At 38.4% G+C, this 6,000-nt stretch overlaps 1 long non-coding RNA gene across 1 annotated transcript in view; it reads left to right on the forward strand.

Annotated features, from left to right (window-relative positions):
* Positions 1–4,286, forward strand: part of LOC144149441 (uncharacterized) — a 38,435-nt gene extending 34,149 nt beyond the window's left edge. Inside the window, exons 4-5 of the long non-coding RNA XR_013318308.1 lie at positions 452–547; positions 4,140–4,286. This is a non-coding gene — a long non-coding RNA (uncharacterized LOC144149441). The remainder of the gene's footprint in view (positions 1–451; positions 548–4,139) is intronic.
* The last annotated feature ends 1,714 nt before the right edge of the window (positions 4,287–6,000 follow it).

Genomic DNA, 6,000 nt, shown 5'->3' on the forward strand with positions numbered 1-6,000 from the left:
CCGCCTGATCTAAGTGAACTTCGTATTCACTGATGTAACTTAGCCGAGTATAAATGTAAAAAGCCACGTATAAACTTTACCGTAAATTATGTTGCATCACAAATCCTGTTCATTAATGCACGTCTATTAATTACGATGCAGGTAGGTGCTTCTTTCGTAATTCTTATTTTGCCTTTGTCGTTTCACGACTACTAACAAGAGACCAAAAAGATAGAGCCGCTTTCGTAAAGATTTGTAAGCAAGGGTAAATAAAGTTATTAGATAGGAAACGGCGTGTTCAAGGACAAAGAAACGTCTCCCAATATACCACTGTACTTAAATAGGGAGAAAACTAAATAACAACAGCATCGGTATACTCTTAATATTACGTTGCTTTGTTTTCACTTCTAGCACATAGACATCTCTGACATGCATATCAAATGCAAAACTAAACATTTTTATAACTTTTCAGGCAGGCCTGATGTTGTCCTAAAAGAGTATTTGCTGTTTATTGGCCACAATGGACAGTGTGCGGTGTTTTTTGTTTCGAGAAATGTTAACAACACAGGTAAAAAACTTCGACATTTTAGGAGTTCGTTTCTTCTTATGTTACAACAAGTTGCTTTGTGCTTTAGATAGATACAGAGATAGTTTATTGTACATCATAGTCGTGCAAGAATTTTCTTGCCTTCTTAAGCACGCAGTGCTTGTGGGAAGGCAGGCAGAACAGCAGCACCCCACCAGACGGGCAGTTTAAGTGGTTTTGTGTAAAAAGGAAAAAACCTTGAAAAAGATCGGGATGACAAGCAGCCATTAACATATAAAAGAGACGTGATCAAAAAGGACATGTGGTATCATGAGGATAAACGCGTGCTGGACTGGTGCGGTTGAAAAAAAGAAAAGGTAGAAATAAAAACCTAAAAAGAAAACCGTGAAAAAAGACAAGCAAAGGAGCGATAAAGCGTAATATCGAGGGCAATATACAACAATGCATTTTGCACACGAGTCAATAACATTTAAAATTCATTGTCAATCTACAGGAAATCTGTCCGAGCAAGTTATGAAGAAAGAAGGCACCATTTCTTTATAGTCTTCTTTACATTTTTTAGGCTGGATATGTTAGCTAGTTACGAAGGGAGGGTAAGAAACAAAAACAGCACATCATAATCATGTTTTCTCTTTCCATAATTGGTAAAAACACGTGGGATGTAGCATCGCTTTGTTTGTCACAGTAACCTGTGCTTTTTCACGGGTGATCTATATTCGGTGTCGTGATATCGAGCAGTCAGGATATTATAGCTGCACAGTGAGTGAAAACTTTACGTCTTCAATTCATTCATTACCTCTGCAGTTATTAACTCAAGCAATCGTGTTCCATCTACTATATTCTTGGATATTCTGTGAAGAATCAAATTTATTTTCATTCGCCTGGTTGTAGTACAGCCCGGATATATTGTTGTTTCATATCGAATGACACATTCAGCTAAAGTCTGATACACTTGGTATCGGGTTTTCATGTTGCAACCGTCCCGCCGCTTATAAATACATGCTGACCTAACTCTTTGTTTTTTGAATATTTGCGTAATTTGTTCGTCCCGGTTTAAATGATCATCAATGTAAATACCTAGATACTTTATATGCTTAACATACATTACCGGCGAGCAAGAACAGTTTTTGCAGTCTCTTGTGGGTAGAAAAATATTGACGTTTGGACAGAGTACTTTGTAAGGGCTTCTGATACACACGATTTTCGTTTTTTCTTGATTTACGAATATATAGTTTGTCGGCATCCAAGTTAACAGTTTGATTATATCATCTTGCATAACTTCGACGGCGTGTTCGTTCAAAGGGTGCACATAAATTAAGCCAGTGTCGTCTGCATATTGATACAAATTAGACGATATAGAGAGAGTGAAGTTAGGTCATTTGTATGAATGCTGAACAGTAGAGGACCGATAGTACTGCCTTGAGGAACTTTATACCTTACAGTCATGGTTGTTACCCATAGCGTTACCAATTTTCACCGCTTGTTGCCTGTCATTAAAATAATTTCCAAAGAAATGGGCAAACTTTCCCCTAAAGCTCATACATTTCAGCTTTTAATAAGTATTGCATGATCAACTGTGTCAAATTATCAACTGTGTCAACTTTGTCAAATATTTGTTCTTCGTAAATCCGAACGGAGTCTTTGAAAGAGTTGGAACTTTTCTGCCAAACTTCACCATAATTTCTGAAAGATGTTTTTGCATTATGTGGGATAGAACATATAAATTTGAAATACATCTGTACTTACCTGGATCGCTCTTAGAATCTTGTTTATGTATTGGACGTACTTCAGTAATTTTCACGAGATCTGGAATTCGCCCAGATGTGTAAATTCCATTAAGAATGAAAGGAAAACATAATTCACTTTATAAATATTTTCCTTATCATCGCGTGCCTAAAGGCATCAAAAACTGGTTGCTTATTGGGAGATATAGTGGGCACAATACTTATTAGATTGTTTGGTGTTATTTCTGGTAATATAGCTGTGTTTATATTACTTGGAAGCTTAGTTGTGTCGAGCTGTGATGTAAAGAATTTGTGCCCTTAACTTAAATCAATCAATAAATAAATTATTCGAAGAAACCAAAAAAAACAGTGTGCTACAGGGACAAAGACTAAAGGCTAAATACCCTGACGAGGACTCTGTCCCTCTGCGGTTCAACAGCGTTGCGTGTACGTTTTACGCAAAAGATATAGACAGTTTGAGTACAGAGCAAGTTTGCAAAAAAAAAATCTAAAGCAACTTGTCCAGTAAAAGAACATCAAGAAAATAACTACATCCACAATATATACGTGCAAGTTCGCAGCATAATATAATGCAGCTGATACAACCAATACGAACAAAAAAACGCTTCCAACTGATCAAACTCTTACACCAATAGTACATGCATTTCTCATGACACAGGGTATGCCTATAGCTGCGTCTGGAATCGGTTAGGCTATGGTGGCATTACGTGATTCCAAATATCAACGATCAATGGTACGGTACCTATACGCATGGCGGAACCCTCTATACCCCCTTAGTGATATATGTTGCCGTTCAGCTCATCACCATGTGTTCAAAGGTATTTTTTTCTCAAAAGAAAACACTCAAATGCGAATCTATGTTATTAAACAATGTAAATATGCTAATGGCGAAATGATGACAATAACCGAAACATTCCAGTAATAAAAAGATATTTTCGTGGTCTAGAGCACTGAAATTCAGTAGCAAACTTTTTTTCGTGCTTTTGAGTTATGCAAATGTATTATAACCGTGCAAACGCTATAGTGGCTTTTTTTTATTTCTTTATTGGTCAAGACTCTTGAGAAGCTATAGATTTTACAAGCAAAGACCACCAAACTGTTACTTGGTCGTTACAGCAGATACGATTTAATGTGTCGGTATTGCTTTCTTAGCTATTTGTTTACAGTGGCTATAAAATCTCTTTTCTGCTGCAACTGAAAGGAGGCTGCCCAGTAACTACGCCAGATCACGACTTATGTTATACCCGCAAGTGAAAAGTGTTAACGCCGAAAAGTGTTAAAGAATCGAGCATGTTTTTTTTTTTTGTAAAGAATTTAAAATTTGCTGGAACGAATGCATAGTGGGGTAAAGAAAGATGAATCTACAACTGGCCGGTTGTTTGGAGGAATGGTGATTAATTTGGACCATGTGGAGATCTTCACGTGCGCCTAGGTTTCGATGAACAGGGTTTTCGCCTCAATCTCTAAAGCAGCTACCGTGAAGGACATCGAAAACCCGTCCTTCGGCTCAGCAGCACAGCGCCATAACCCCTGAGCCACCCCGGCGGGTTAAATGGCGAAAGAAGCATACGGCAGCCATTTCGAACCACAGTGTGAGCTGGTTGACTTTGTTGAGACAGTATTTAAATGTAGTAGAAACAAATCTGAAACTCAGGTGCATGGTCTCCTTACCATTGCTTTTTTTCAAAAAGAATACGTTCGTGTGCAGCGCAATGTAATGTACAGCACTGCCTAAATTGGGGAGCATGCTGTCACAAAGAAATTCGTGACCTTGTATTGCGTTTCCTCATTATTGTCGTGAGCTTTATGTCTAAAATTATTATTCCCCATGTTTACAATTGCTTGGATCCTGTTTTTTTATTTCAAAGGTATAAAACAGATGTGTCTACTGCGTGTAAAGAAAGACGGAAATTACAGGTATTGCGTCTCTGAGTTCTACCAGTGCACCGGACACACAAAATGCCCTATTGGAGCAGTCAAATCTTCCCCGTGTGTATCACATAGCTACGAATGCAGAAACCTGTAACTAAAATTTCTTGTAATAAAAAAGTCGTTTGAATCCGTCCCAAGCTGCTGTTTTGACTAAAAGTTTATTCGAGCCATATTTTGCTAATTATTTATTTCTCTGCGGCTGCTCCGGTACCATATCTTAGACATAAACGCGCCACAGAGTGTATCGTTTCTTCCTATAGGCGGTATTCACGGTTTCGTTCGTTATAAATATGCGATAATAGTTGAGACGGGCGAAGGCGCCACGTTGTTATTTCGAGCTGTGATAACGCAATTTACACACTCGTGTTAGGGGAAGGGATGTACTCACCTGTGGTTTTGAAGCACCATGAGGAAACTAAGGATACCAGATAGTATGCTTCTCTGACAACAATTCGGGGTCAATGGCGATGCATAAGACTTTGAAAACACTAAAAGGGCACCCAACCAGTATGCGTTGTGGTTTTGTCTTCCATAATGAGCACTTTCATTAGACAATATTGGCTCCACAGATTTATAGTTTGCGTGCGGCCGTGCAACAGTTTTTGTGAAAACCGCTAATGCTACAAAATTTCTTACTCTTTCCTTTATGGAGAATAAATAAATAAACACAACTTTTTCTTCTCAAAGAACCCCTTCACTTACAAACACAAAAATAACCCCCTCAATAAATAAATTCTTGATACCCCGACCCGTGCATCACATAGGGTAAATAAACATATGGAAAATGTTCCTATTAGTTGGTTCTGTAGCTAGGACCAAATTTGCATCTATCTACCTGTACCAGTATGAGGCGTGCAAGGAGATAGTATGAATTAACCAAAGTTAGTGGGGGGTAAAACTGCGTAGAGATCATGACACTCGAAACTGTGGCAGGAACAGTTTTTTTAGCCCATGAAACAACGCTACGCTGAGATTCATCTTCAGGTAGCTATAATACAACTGTCAGAAAAAGAAAAAAAATATTTATTGTTAAGCTATAACATATTAATTTGAACACGCACGAGTAGGTTTAGCTTAGTCAGACCCTGCATTTGGTTCATAATACCCATTACCTTGGTCAGTCACTGTTGAATTACATATTCGTGGCCTCTCATATATACCTATTGGAAAATATTGTTATTTATTTTTATCTCTTAAGCTAAGTCTCTGAACGATGTCACTACTATTGAAGAAAATCGTCTGAGCAGCTTTGTGGTCCCATTGGCCCTGGTGCTATACTGGTACGCTTGGAACAAATAGGCTAGCTTTGAGGATCGACCTTCCAGCATGTTGTAACGGTCCGATGATAAATAATGAATGCGGCGCCTTTCTACACCGCCAATTACTTCTGCACGGTTTCCGTTTGCTCCTTGGCTTGTGTGTGAAATTGTAAAATGAACCTGCATTTATGCAACGAACGGGTCACTGTTTTACTATATAATACTGAAGCTTAGGTTCTTATGAGACCGCATACGATCTTTGGTTATCATAAGCTTTGTTTTGATACAAGAAAAGTCTCCACCCTTAGCTCTGTTGGTCCAGGTAACTGCTTTTGTCTCCGTTTGATTGGAGACGAATGTCATGACGTTAGTCCAAAGGCAAATTCAAAGACTTTCTCGATGACTGTTCCGACCAACGCATACTAGATATTGTTTAAGTCGCAGAACCCACTAGCCGCAAACGCGGCTGTTAAAAAACATTATTTATGAAATTCATGGGGGTGCTACGTGGGTTTATTTTATAATTCCGTACTTTCAA

Source organism: Haemaphysalis longicornis, unplaced genomic scaffold (assembly GCF_048455015.1).
Source record: "Haemaphysalis longicornis isolate Haplotype H1 unplaced genomic scaffold, Haemaphysalis longicornis Haplotype H1 scaffold_8, whole genome shotgun sequence".
NCBI lineage: Eukaryota > Metazoa > Arthropoda > Arachnida > Ixodida > Ixodidae > Haemaphysalis > Haemaphysalis longicornis.